The sequence below is a fragment of the Vombatus ursinus genome, unplaced genomic scaffold (assembly GCF_900497805.2).
Source record: "Vombatus ursinus unplaced genomic scaffold, bare-nosed wombat genome assembly UNPS02014973.1, whole genome shotgun sequence".
Taxonomy (NCBI): Eukaryota; Metazoa; Chordata; class Mammalia; order Diprotodontia; family Vombatidae; genus Vombatus; species Vombatus ursinus.
In genome coordinates, this window is record NW_020954751.1 from 20,504,622 (window position 1) to 20,519,389 (window position 14,768).

Consider the following 14,768-nt stretch of genomic DNA (forward strand, 5'->3'; position numbering starts at 1 on the left):
TGAGATAACATAAAGTAGGTAAAGGCTCTGAAAAATGTTTAAGCACCATAAATCTGTTGTATTTGTCATCTTATAGTTGCCGTTGCCATTTTGTTATTCGTCTTTCCAGGTATGATGTAGACTTCGAGTCAGAAGATGTGGGTTCAAATTCTGATCCTCGCTCTTACTAGCTAAGTGGCCACAAGTAAGTCATTTAAACTCTCTGTTCCTCTCAATTTCTTCCTCCGTTCAATTTTACTATTGTTTTCACAAGTCTGTTGGGAGTAAATTGTTTTATCAACCTCCAAGAGCTCTAAAAATGTGAGTTCTTGTTATCATTAATATCATTATAATTTATTACTATTATTTTTTAAAAAAGAACCAGAAGAAGACTCTAGCATTCTTTGGCAGAATTATAGAATGTCACGGGAAAAAAATCACAAAGCATAGATTAGAAGGTATAAATGGACTGAAATCCATATTGTTGTTGTTCAGTCATTTTTCAGTCACGGCCAACTCTCCATGACCCCATCTGAGGGTTTTCTTGGCAAAGATACTGGAATGGTTTGCCATTTCCTTCTCCAGATTTTACAGATGAGGAAACTGAGGCAAACAGGGTTAAGTAAATGGACTGTGATCCATATTAGGGAAGAATTTCAGGAATGTGCTAGAGCCAGCTAGAACTTCAACATGACAAAGGAAATGTTAATAATGCAGATTAAACTTACGGGAGTGCCACCATATATTCTTCCTCCCTGCAGAAAGCTAGTCATTAAATATTGTACAACCCTGGTTGCACTCATAGATGGGACTTCAGAATTACTGAAACAAAACTTCTAATAACCCCTTTTAGTCCTAGGGCACTTTAGAGTTTATAGGTGTGGCAGCAGCTTGGCATAGTGGACAGAATAATAAACTCTGAGGCTGGAAGATGTGAGTTCAAATCTAGCGTCTTACATTTATTGACTGAGTTAACTTGAGTAAGACACTTTATTATGTGCCTCAGGCAATGCCTTAGGACTTATCTATAAAGTCATAGATAGAATATGATCTGGGTTGGTGGAGAGATGTTCCTCATACTCTCATATCCAGCAACTAATTTAGTTCTCCCAAGAATCCCTTGAGGAACCAAGACAGCCATTATTTTCTTTTTACAGATGAAGACACTGTCTCAGAGAGGCTAGGTGATTGGCCTAATGTAGCTTGGCTAGTTGGAACATGTTGCCAGGGAAGCTAAGCTCATGGGCTTCATCCCCTATTGTACCAGTTAATTTCATTCTGTTGTATATCCAGGGACTACACTCATGTCCCTTGCCAGGCATCCTGTAAATACTACTAGTTAGTCATGAGGGAAATTAAGATAGTGGAGATAGTTGAAAAAAAAAAACCCCACAACATTCACTTATAGTAACTCATCCTACACAAAGGACAACACATTTATGAAGAACCCATGTGGACATTTGAACCTCTCTCGGTCTTGGTTTCCTTTTCTTTAAAATGGGGATAATAATAGCACCACTTCACATGATTGTTGGGGGGACATCAAATGAGATTTTATACACTCATATGTGCATATATAAAGTGCTTTTCAAATCTTAAAAGTGCTATATAAATGTAAAGAGCACCGACTCTGAGATCAGGGGATCTGGGTTTAAATCCTGAGGTGACTTTGGGAGAGTAATTTAACCTCTTTGGCCCTCAGTTTCCTCATCTGTAAAATAAAGGGAGGGAACGCACTAGATGACCTGTAGGGTTCTTCCAGTTCTAGATCAATGACCCCACCATCTATGTTGGGCATCGTCGTTATTATCGTTCTCATTGTCATTGCCATTATGCTTCCAACACAGAGAGACAATTTCCCTGGAAACAAGTTGTGAGGGAGCTGCCTACTTCCCCAGAGATGGATTCTCCCCAGCATAGGAGGGTGACTTCAGAAACAAACTAATCCACCTGCTAACTAGCTCAATCTGTGGCCAGGTTTTCATCACTGCCTGGCCCATGGCAATCTGACTGACCTCCTGCCCATCTATCACGTCCTTCCCTCTCCTCACAGATGAACAAGAGGACCTCCACTCCATGGTACACGCCTTGATGAGACGTTTTCTCTTGAGGGGCTGGCCAAGCTTTCAGATCCCAGAAAACACACAACTTACACAAATGGTTAAGCAGAAAATGAATCCTCACTTAAAGGGTTATCTCAGTTCCAAGTTGACAGTGACTAGGATGTTCTCCCAATACACAGTGCTTATGTAGAGGAGAGGGACTGAACTGGACTGTGATGGTATGGGAATTACCTAAAGAAGAGACTATTTACCAAAGCAAGGCAGCAACTTTTTCTGCAACTTATTGTTGGCATTACCTCGTGCATTGAGAATTTAAGTGATTTGTCCAGAGTCAGCCAGTATGTGTCAAGTTGATGCTAAGTCATGTCCTATTCTTCATGAGCCCATTTGGGGTTTTCTTGGCTAAGATACTGAAGTGGTTTGCCAGTTCCTTCCCCAGCTTATTCTACAGATGAGGAAATTGAGACAAACAGGGTTAAGTGACTTGCCCAGGGTCACACAGCAGTAAGTGTCTGAGGCCAAATTTGAACTCAGGAAGATGAGTCTTCCTGACTTCAGGTCGAGCATTCTATCCACTGCACCACCTAGCTGCCTACCCTCTCTCAAGAGATAGGACTAAAACCCAGTTCTTCTTGGCTCTGAGGCTATATAGACTACAAAGATTCTCAATGCTTATGTCCACTTACAAAATAGCAGCAACAAATCTGAGAAGTACACAGATGGAAAAGAGATTGGAAAGGGACACAGAGTAATGAGGTTTTATTGTTATTATCTTGTTAAGTTAAATCTGTGTATCTGTTCAATTTAGGAAACTGTAAAAAGTCCAGAATTTGTGATTTTATTCCTCATTTTGTACATTTATCTAGTTGTTTCTGGTTAGATTATCATTGCTTAGAATGTTGTGTGTGTTTTTTTAAAGCTCAATATTCACACTGAAAAGCTCATTCTGGCATGCCAAAATGGGTGACCCTTAATCAGCCCATCTGTAGGAGAAATTTGCATCTCCACTGTCTTTTGTTGTCTGGCTGGTAATTGGTTGAAAGGGAGAGGAATAGTAGATGAAAGTGCCAGGAGCTGCCCTTTGAGACTGGGATCTTGGGCCTGTCTTCACAGACTTCCTCTCTTCTTCTCTCCTAACAGCTCCATTGGTCACGTGATTAAAGGGTAGCCCGGGGATTAGGCTGCCAGCAGGTGACTCCATTCAGGGCCCTCCTGCTCCAGGGAGTATTTTCCCTGAGGACTGGCACAAATGCTTTGGTGTAGAAGAGCAGACTTCCCTTCTGGGAGAACTCCAAACAGTCACATTCCAGCAACTGTAGTTAGCACTCATACAGGGTTTGCTGTTTTTGCTGCAAATCATAAAGATAGACAATTTGGTTGACAGTTTTCCCACTGAATCAATAAATGAGTAGGCATCATGGTATAGTAGAAGGAACTCTATTGGGAGTCACCAAGCCTGGCTTGAAGTCCCAGCTCTGCTCTTTACCACCGTGTGACCTTGGACAAGGTACTTCACCTCTCTGGGCCTCAGTGTTCCCCTCTGTAAAATGTGGTGCATGGCAAAGATCTCTAAGATTCCCTCTAGCTCAGACATTCTTTGTTTCTAAGAACTGAACAATAGTATCTGATGTTTTCCAGCCACTGATCTACCTCCATGTACCATACAAAGACAGATGAGACATGATCCACACCTCCAAGGGGTTTACAATCTAGGTCAAGAACGAAAGCGAACACACTGAAAAACAAGAGAGAATATGATCTCCCAATGCTAACATTCAAAGTCTTCTTCTGTCTGGTTCCACCTTACCTTCCTAGCTTTATCTTATGTACTCCATCTTTGGAAAGTTCCAGTTCAGGAAGGTCTTGAATTAAATTACAAATTATTTTAAGAAGTAGAAGTGCCTTCTCCTCTTCTCTGCCCACCTTCCCAGCACTGCTTCTCATTTGCAGGACTTTTGTCATCATACCTCAACAGCCTTCTCAGTAGGTCAGGAAGCCCTGAAACTTCCCTCAGCTCTTGGGGCTCTATTGCCCTGAAATATCCCTCAGCCTCTCTGGTTACCTTTTCCCAAAGGTGAGTTTCTCTCAAGGCTGCCATTTGAGAGATGGGCCCAGTCCAGCCAAACTTCATTTCTTGATTCCACTTCTGACTCTCAGGACTTTGCCATCATGCCACTACTGGGAGGCATTCCCCCTATTACTTTTCAGCCCCCTTTTGTGTGTTGTCTTCTCCCCCCAGTAGAATATGAGCTTCTTGAGGGCAGAGATCGGTTTTCTCTTCGTCTGTGTATGTATCTCCAGCTCTTGGCACAGTGCTTGGCAAGTAAATAAGTAAGTACTTCATAAATGCTTGTTTCCTTCCCTCCCTTCTTTCATTCCTTCATTCCTTCCTTCCCTTCTTTTCTTCTTCCCTTCCTCCCTCCCTCCCATCTTTCTTTCTTTCCTTCTTTCCTCCCTCCCCTTTCCCTTCCTCCTTCCTTCCTTCCATAAGGCTTCCTCTCTTGCCGTCTCTTCTTCATCCTTTTTCCCATAAAAGCAATTTCCTCCAGCTCAAATTTCTAATTGCATTTTGCCTGGACTTTGTATCTTCCTTTGTCTAACTTTTTCTTCTATCATCTGAACATAGCAAAGACAGTGTGGCATTATGTCTAGAGAGCTCAGAACACCTGGGCTCATGTCCTGCCTCTGACACATACTAGCTGTATGACATTAGGCAAATCATCACCTCTTAGTGGCTGAGGTAGCTCTCTGAGACTATAAGTAACAGGGAACATGTTGACCTTGTTAAAGGGAGTTTCCTCACCAGGAAGTTCTCTATGGAAATAAAATCCCAGGTCTAGTCTCTATCCCCGTCCATGTAAACAAGTTCCCCTTTTCCCCCATTAGAGTATAAATTCCTGAAAAGCAGAGTCCGTACCACTTTTACCTTTTGACCACAGGGCCTATGTCACATAGTGACATAGGATTTAGAGCTGGAAGGGACTATGGAGATCATTTAGAGTAACCATTTTGTAGAGGAAGAAACTGAAACCCACAGATGTGACATTGCCCTAGCTCACACAGGTTGTCTTCCTAAGTAGTAGAACCAAGATCAGAGTCCTCTAGATCAGTGGTGTCAGACTCAAATAGAAACAGGGGCCACTAAGCCATACCTAAGGATCCCTATGGGCTGCCTATTGACTTAGAAAACCACATATTAGCTTATCTATGTTCTATTATATTTTTATTCATTTAAAAATATTTTCCAATTACATTTTAATCTGATTCAGGCCTCACTTGGAAGTATTGTGCCCACTGGCCATGTGTTTGACAACTTTGCTATAGATCCACACTCAAGATTTTTTTTATTAGGCATTTAATAAATGTTTGATGACTGACTGAATGAATGAAGTGCTAAACTGAAGAGAGTATAAGTATAATAGGAATTTGGAAAAGAGAGTCATGAATAGGGGACAGGGCAGTCAAAGAAAGTTTCATGAAGGTGATGAGCCTCAAATAGAGTTGTGATGGATAGAGAGGAGACAAAGAAGAGAGAAGGCATTTCAGGTGTTGGAAACTACATAAACAAAGGCACAAAGGCAGGGGGAAGTAGAAAATGTGTGAAACAAGACTGAGCTAGTCATATATGGAATGACAGTGAGGAAATTGGCTTCACTGGAATATTGGGCACAAAGTAGGGAGTATTGGAAGGTTGGCTCACTAGGGTAAGTGGGCCCAGATTGTTGTTAGTCTTTCTTTTCAAAGAGGATCAATGACATCATGGGGTGATGTCTTGACTTACGTGTGAATGGGATTTAAGTGAGGCAAACTCATCATCAGCCTCACTCTCTCTTCCAGAGTCATCAAAGTCCAGTAGCAAGACAAAAGTCAAGATGATTTGGGATGGCCCGGGTTGCAGTGGATGACATTGGTATCTTCAATGTCTGACAGAGTTCTACTTGCTCCACAATTCTTGCTTCAGCTGACTTCATGGCCATTGGAACAAATTGTTCTTACCTCCCATTCCACCCAGGAACACACGCTTAGAGCAGACATCCTCCTAATTCACTAAACAGATTTGAGGCCTGTGGTTTACCCTCAACCTGGTTTAGCCCATCTGCTAAAAGGGAGATTTACCAGGGTGAGGCCACTGCACATGCTACAGCTTCTTGGATCCACAGGTGACAGTTGAGGTGCCAGGTAGACCCCAGAGATAGATGAGCAGCCCCAAAAAGGGCTCAGTAAAGCTCTCACACCAGCGGTGCTAGTCCTCCCTGAATACTCCATGCACCTCCAGTTTATGGAGCAGCTTGAAGACCAATTAGACATTTAGATAGAATGTGGTAGTCAAAAAAGGAGCCAATGTAGATGTTCTTGAGTGGCAAAAGTGACTTGGAGATAGTGACATTTTCAGAAGATTAGTCTGGCAACAGCTTTCAGGTAGTCTAAACCAGAGGTGTCAAACACTCCAGAATGACAGATTAAAAAGTAATTGGGAAATGTTTAACAAAATAAACAAAAACACAATACAACATAGATAATGTTAATTTGTGATTTTCTAAGTCTAAATAGGCAGGGATCAGATTTTATTTGAGTTGGACACCTCTGGATTAGACTCTTCTGCTTGGCCCTGAGAACAGAGCTTGTTTGGGAGTTGCAAAGAGGCCAAGTTACAATCAATGTAAGGAAAAAACTCTTTGGCAATTAAAGTTAACCACAGGTGGACCGGGCTGCTTAAGGAAGTAGAGGGTTCTCATTGTCAAGGGTTTTGAGCAGAGAGTCTGGTTGACCACTACTCAGCTATGCTATAGAAGAGAATCGTTTTCAGATACAGGTTGGACTAGATGGCCTTTGGGTTCCCTTCCACTTTGAAATTATGATTCTCTGACCTATAATTCAAGAGAAAAGAAACTGGGGTCAGAGAAACCAGCTAGGAGTCTGTTGTAGTGATCCAAATAAGAGGGCACAGGAACCCAGACTAGGACGGGGCTAATTATTCCAGTGTTTCTACCAGCAACAATGTGAGTTTATAGATTGTTAGAACTAGAAGAGACCTCACAGTTCACCTAGAACAAGGGTTCTTAGCCCCTCCAAAAAGTCTATGGACAGATTTCAGGGGGTCCGTGAACTTGGCCAGGAAAAAATAATCTATTTTCACTAATCATTAATTGAAATTTTGCATTTCTTTCAATTATGAATTTTTTCTTTTTTTTTCAGCCAAAGACAAGGTTTATTAAAAATCTGCCACATTGACCAGACTCTTAAAAAATTTGAACATTTGTGAGCTATTGGCTAGATTGTAAAAATCTGAGCCCTTGACTAGGTTCTTAAGGAATTTGAGCTCCTAAATGGAGACAAGATGAATCTTATAAACAGAAAGACTATGGGAGGGATCCAGGAGTGGAGAATTTTGATGGGAATGACGTGGAGGTAGAATGGAGTTTAGATAGGATCAAGGGTGGGAAATGGCCTCGGACCATCTGAAGGTAATAGAAAATGGAGGGCTAGGCTAGGTTAAGGGTAACAGAGAATTGGGAGATTGGGCATAGGCATAATGAAAGGCCAATTGATAGGATTATAGCCTCAGGAGAAAGCCAGAGACTTCCTTGATCAAGTGGGAGAATTCAAGCAGAATCCAATAGACAAATAGGACTCAAACTCCTTTTTTGGGGTGAGGGGTAAAAGTTTTGGTTTCTGAAACTGCTTCCTGCTGGCAAGGGGCGTAGAGCTGTCCCTGCTTCTCTGGGAGTCAGACTTCAGGTCCAGTGGGCTAGAGACCTTGGACTTGGTTGGAGGTTATAGCCTGAACAGTCATCTAGAAGTTGATGGCTAGGACCCTTCCAGTGTTGGCTAGAGAAGAGTTTGGGATTAGGCAGTTTTTCCTGGTCAGGGAACCATATGTTGAGGTCTAGAGGCTTAGGGGTGCTGAGACCTCAAAATCATGACATGTGAGTCCTGCCTGAATGAATTCAACTCAAGCCTTCTTTCAGCCAAAGACAAGGTTTATTAAAAATCCATCATATTGACTAGACTCTTAAGGAATCTGAACACTTGTGAGCTATTGGCTAGATTGTAAAAATCTGAGCCCTTGGCTAGGTTCTTAAGGAATTTGAGCCTCAATTATGAATTTTTAAAGCAACAAACATTATTCTGAAAAGAGATCGATAGACTTTATCTGATGGCCACCAAGTTCTAAGACACATAAAAAGGTTAAGAACCTCCGATCTAGTACAATACACTCAGTTTACAGGTGAAAAAACTAGGACCCAGAATGTTGAAGTAAATTGCCCAAGGTTGTATAGTTAGTGGAAGTCCTTCAGGGTCACAACCTAGGAGGCATCCTGTTCCTCACTATGTCTCATCCCCCATATCCAAGCTGTTGCCAAGCTGTTGATTTCACTTTTGCAATATCAATCCAATATGCTGCCTTCTCTTCTTAGATACTGTCACCATTTCTGGTACAGGCCCTTATTACTTCACACTTAGATTTTTGCAATAGCCTGTGGTTGGGTCTGCCTGTCTCAAGTCTCTCCTCATTCCGATCCATCCTCCATTCAGACACTAAAGTGATTTTCATAAAGTATAGGTCCAATCATGTCACTCCCCACTTCCCACTCCACTCAAAAAACTCCAGTGGCTTCCTATTGCCTCCAGAAGCAATTATAAAATGCTCTGCTTGTTATTCAAAGCTCTTCATAACTTAGCTCCCTCCTAACTTTCTGGCCTTCTTAAACTTTATTCCCCAAAACATACTCTTCAATCCAGTGACACTTGTCTCCTGGCTGTTCTATTAACAAGACACTCCATCTCTCAGCTCCAGAAATTCTTTCTGACTATTCCCCATGCCTGGAATGTTCTTCTTCCTCCTCTCAGATTGTTGGTCTTTCTTGCTTCCTTTGAGTTCCAATTAATATCCCAACCCATCTTAATTTCAGTGCCTTCCCTCTGTCAGTTATTTCTTATTTATTCTGTATAGCTTGCTTTGTATAGATTTTTTTTTTGCACGCTTTCTCCTCCACTAGATTGTAAGCTCCTTCAGGGCAGGGACTGTCTTTTGCCTCTTTATATCTCTAATGTTTAGCTCAGTGCTTAGCAGTACTTAATATAAATTGATTGATTGGAAGAGTAAGAACTTGAACCTAGATCTTTTTACTCAGGGGTTTTTAACATGGGGTTCACTTAAAAATATTTTGGGGTTAACACTTAAAAATATTTTGATGAATGCATTTCAATATAATTGGTTTCCTTTATAATCTTAGACATTTTATTTTTTAAATTTAAAATCTTTATTCTGAGAAGGGGACTCAAGCACAAATCAAGACTACCCAAGGGGTCCATGATCCCCCAAAAGTAAAGAACTTTGGTTCTAACAAACTTTTAATCCACTGTGCTTTATACTTCATGATAGCTGTGTGTCACTGGCAGAAATGGGGCAGCATTGGTTAGCAATAATCTGGTAAACTATAAATGAGCTGGCAGATAAATGGGTTCTGCATATTTGCAAAGGTGCATCATAGTATCCTATTTTGCTGAGAAAATTTGCCTACCCTGGTGGGTGGAGATGCTTCATATACTTTTTTTTTTAAGCTTCCTCCCTCCACCCAGCCTTCACAGCAATCATTTTTACCCAGGAAGCAATAAATCTCTCTCCTTATGAAGTAATCATGCTTTATAGGGGCCTCCAAATGAACATAATGAAGGTGAATGATGACACAATACAAAACCAGGGCTTAGTGACACAAGAGGACATGGCTGTCTCTCCACAGGGTGAGTCACTAGCTGAACTACAGGCCCAGGGCTCTGAGGAAGTCACTGGAAACAGACCTTAGAGACATTGGAAAAGGGACATTTTGTCATTTTTGGCTCACAGTGTTGGAGAGAACCCAGGAAACTAATAATCATATCTCACATTTATACATACTCACATTATAAGTACAAGGGTTACAGAAGGACTTTCCTCACTATGGCCCTGTGAAATAGGTAGTATAAGAATGTTTCTTTCCGTTTTGTAGGAAGAGAAACTTTCCAAAGGTCATATAGCTAGGAAGTGGAAGAACTGGAATTTGAATTCAGGTCTCCTGGGTCTAGGATCAGTATGCTTTCTACATATTGCTTCCCATCATCTAATCAAAGCCAATTGGTACTGGAACTGTTTCTGGAAACAGACAACCACCACCCAAACCAGGTTCACACACACAGCTGTTCCTCCTTTCCTATCATTCTCAACCTCTGAAACTAGCTCAGGACTGGGTTCTGTTCAGGGCCCTCTTTTCTCTCTCTACTAATTCACTTGGTAATCTTATCAGCTTCCATGGATGTAATTATCATCTTCATGCTGATGATTGTCTAATCTACCTATCCTGATGGAAACTCTCTACTGACCTTCAATTTCTCATGTTCAACTTCCTTTCAGACATTTTGAACTGGATGTCCAGGAGACACCTTAAACTCAGCATGTCTAAAACTGAACTCATTATACTGTATCATCATTCTGCCAGACATTTTGAACTGGATGTCCAGGAGACACCTTAAACTCAGTATGTCTAAAACTGAACTCATTATGTCCCCCGATCCTTTCCTCTCCTTTCATCTTCCCTATTGTAGTCAAGGGCAACACCATCCTCCTAGTCCCTTAGGCTTACTATCTCTCACCCCTCATAAGCAATCTGTTGCCAAGGCCTGTTGATTTTACTTTTGCAACATCTCTCAAATACCCTCGTTCTCTCTTCTGATACTGCCAATACCCTGGCGACGCCCTCATCTTCTCACACTTGGATGCTTGCAATTGCCTGCTTATAGGTTTTCCTGCCTCAAGTCTGCTCACTCCAATTAAATACTCACTTTATTCAATAAGCTCCAGTGGCTCCTCATTGCCTCCAGAATCAAATATAAAATCCTCTGTCTGGTGTTCAAGGCCCTTCATTACCCAACTCCCTCCCCTTCCACACCTTACTCCCTTTCATGTCCTCTTTATCCTTTTCAATCCAATGACATTAGTCTCCTTGCTGATTCCTGAACAAGACACTCATTTTTTCTTTAAAAAAGTATTTTATTTTTTCCAATTATATGTAAAGACAATTTTTAACATTCTTTTTAAAATAAAATTTTGAGTTTCAAATTTTCTCCATCCCTCTCTTGCCCTCCTTCTTCCCTAAGATGGAAAGCAATTTGATATAGGTTATATGTGCACAATCATGTAAAATGTATTTCCATATTAGTCATGTTGTGATAGAAGAAACAGAACAAAAGGAAAAAAATCTGTGAAAAAAATAAAATGAAAACAGTGTGCGTCAACCTGCATTCAGACTCCATCAGTTCTTTCTCTGGATGTGGGTAGTATTTTCCATTATGAGTCTTTTGGAATTGTCTTGGATCACTGAATTGCTGAGAGTAGGCAAGTCAATCATAGTTGATCATCACATAATGTTGCTATTATGTGTATAATGTTCTTCTGGTTTTTCTCATTTCATTTTGCATCAGTTCATGTAGGTCTTTCCAGGTTTCTGCCTGTCATTTCTTATAGCACAATAGTATTCCATTACATTCATATACCACAACTTCTCCAGCCACTCTCCAATTGATGGGCATCCCCTCAATTTCCAATTCTTAGCCACCACAAAAAGAGCTGCTATAAATATTTTTCACATGTGGGTCCTTTTCCCTTTTTTATGATCTATTTGGGATACGGATTTAGAAAACAATCATTTTCTCTGTCCCCCAAGTCTCAGAATGCTACCCCTCTTTATTTCTACCTCTTGGCTTCCCTGACCTCTTTAAAACCCAACCAAAATTTCACATATTTGTTTACTTGTTGTCTCCACCATTAGCTTGTGAACTCCTTGAGGGCCGGGACTCTCTCTCTCTCTCTCAACAAATGTTTATTAACTGATTGACTTGTTCATGAGAACTTCTTTGCCTCTGGAGTCTGAACTATACAATTTAGCATTTAATTGCACTTACCCTACCTGTATGACCATTTTTTCTCAGTCTCCTTTACTGTATCAACTTCTGTTACCAAGTCCAAGGGCCTGAGCTCCCCTTCTCTTCTTTTTTTTGTACTCTCTTGCTTAGTGATCATATCAGTTCCTATGGGGTCGTTCATCACCTATATGCAGATGACTTCTAGATCTGTATATATAGTCGGATGTTCTTTCTGAACTCTAGATCTGCCTCATTAATAGTCTATGAGACGTCATTTGGATGTCTAAGAGATATCTCAAACTCAGCATAATTCTATGTCTATCTTTGCTTCTTCCCATTTCCTCATCTATATATATTAAATTGTCAAGTCTTCTTGATTCTACTTCCTTAATGTCTCTCATATCTGTCCCCTCATTTCTATTCGCAAAGCTACGACTTCAGTTTTGGATTTCATCACCTCCCATCTGGACAATTACAATATCTTCTTAATAGTTTTTCTGCCTCCATTTTCTCCTCTCTTCAGTCCATCATCTACACAGCTGCCAAACTGCTGTTCCTAAAGCACAATTTGGAAGATGTGGATTCTTCACTTAAGAATTTTTATTGTTTCCCTATTGCATATGATCAAACACAAACTTCTCTGCTTGTCATTTAAGGCCCTTCACAATCTGGGTTGATCCTATATAAAATGCTTATTTCCTTCCCTCTTTTTCTAGACTAATTTTTACATTACTCTCATCCTCATGAACTATGCACTTCAGGACCACCTGAACAAATGGCTACCTCGCTATTCCTTGTACACAATATTGCATCTTCCACCTCAATGCATTTGCACAAGGTGTCTGTCCTCCATGCTTGATTCTATCCTCTTCTTTGCCTCTTAGAAACCATCGCTTCCGTCAATGGTCAGTCCAAGTGCAAACTCCTACACAAATCTGTCCTGAGAACCGTATATATTCTGTGTATACATTGTATCTTCCCAGTAACCTATAAATTCTTTGGGGGCCTGATTCATTTTCATCTTTGTAGTACTAGGACCTAGCACAGTGCTTTGCTAATAGAAGACATGTAATAAATTCTTGTTTAACTGAATTACTATGTTAGTTTTGTCTCTTCAACTAGATTATAAATTACTTAAGGAAATGAACCATGGCATGTGTCCCTCACAATACACAGCAAACTATAGGTATTCAATTATATGTGTATATGCACACATACCCACAAACATATACATTTATGTTTATGGACACAGACATATATGTGCATAGACACACATAACACATACGCATATGCACACACATGCCTATATATACATACATGCATATATATGTGTATATACACACACGAATATATTTTATTCACTGATATGAAAATAAGAAAACTTCCCCTTTGGAGTTTAGCTTTTTGTGTTAGTTTAGGAGGTGTTACCTTTAAAAAAATGTTCATGGGACATCCCAAGACTGACAGTCAAAATCTCTATAAGCAAATACAAGCACTGTTGCCATTTTTGAAGGTGATACAGCTGTTGATGATTATGAAGGTTTGGACAGAGTCAGGAACCATAGTTTGAGGCATCCTCTGCTAATCTGTTATGTAGCTTTGTACTAATTTTGCCCTTTGAGGAAGCTATGTGGCACAGTAGATACAGTTTTGGGCTTGGAGTCAGGAATACGTGAGTTCAAATCCAGCCTCAGATATGTACCAGCCGTGTGACCCTAGACTTTCATCTGCCTCAGGTTCCTCACTATAAAATGAGGATGATAACAATAGCTGCTACCTCCCAAGGTTGTTGTGAGAATCAAATGGTTTAACATTCCTAGAGCACTTAGCATGCTGCCTGGCACATAGTAGATGCTTAATAAATGCTTGTGCCCTTCCTCCTTCCTCTCTGGGGCCAGGCAGAACAAGTTTAATTTCTCTTTTACACGACAGCCCTTCAAATAATTGAAGGCAGCTGTCACATCCCCCTCCCCCCTCCCCCCCCAGTTTAAACATCACTAGTTTCTTCAATATATCCTCATATAGCATAACTAAAGGCCTTTCATCCTAAGAAGCTCAAATTATTGTTCAGAGTCATCAGTTTCCAGGTATTTGTCACCATGTCCAAAAATAAAATTTAAGACACACTGAATTCCCCTTCCTGAACTGAGACTGTCAACATGCCTTTATTTAATATCCCGGAGTGAGAGGGACTATTCTTTCTTCATGCTTTCAGTTCATTCTAGTTGGATCACCCTGCCCCCATCCTCTGCTCACCACCTAAGACAAATGTCCAGCCTGACTGTTTAGCTGCTCTTCTAAATGAAATCACTGGGCCATAGCTCCTGTTGTCTATTTTTTTTTCCAAGTAAAGCATCTGAAACCACCAGTTTCCTTTCTTCCTCTCTTTTAGATGCTCATTGCTCTTTTTAAAAAGGTCATGGTGACAGAACTGCAAGCACTGGATTTGGAGCTGGCCTCCCTGGGTTTGATTCCCCCTTTGACTACTACGTGACCCTGGGTATATCACAGCCTCTCTGGGCCTCAGTTTCTCATCTATAAAATGAGGGTGTTAGACCAGATGGTCTTTAAGGTTTCTTCCAGCTTGAAATCTATGATCTTGTGAATTTTTTTTGGCTCTACTATTTATTAGGTAGATAGGTGGTACAGTGAATAATATTCTAGGCTTGGAATCTGGAAGACCCGAGTTCAAATCCAGCCTTAGCATCTTCTTAGTTTTGTGACCTTGGGGAAATCATTCACCTTTTCTCAGCCCCAGTTTTCTCAACTATAAAGTGAGGCTAATAATAGCACCTACCTCACAGGGTTGTTGTGATCAACTGAGAT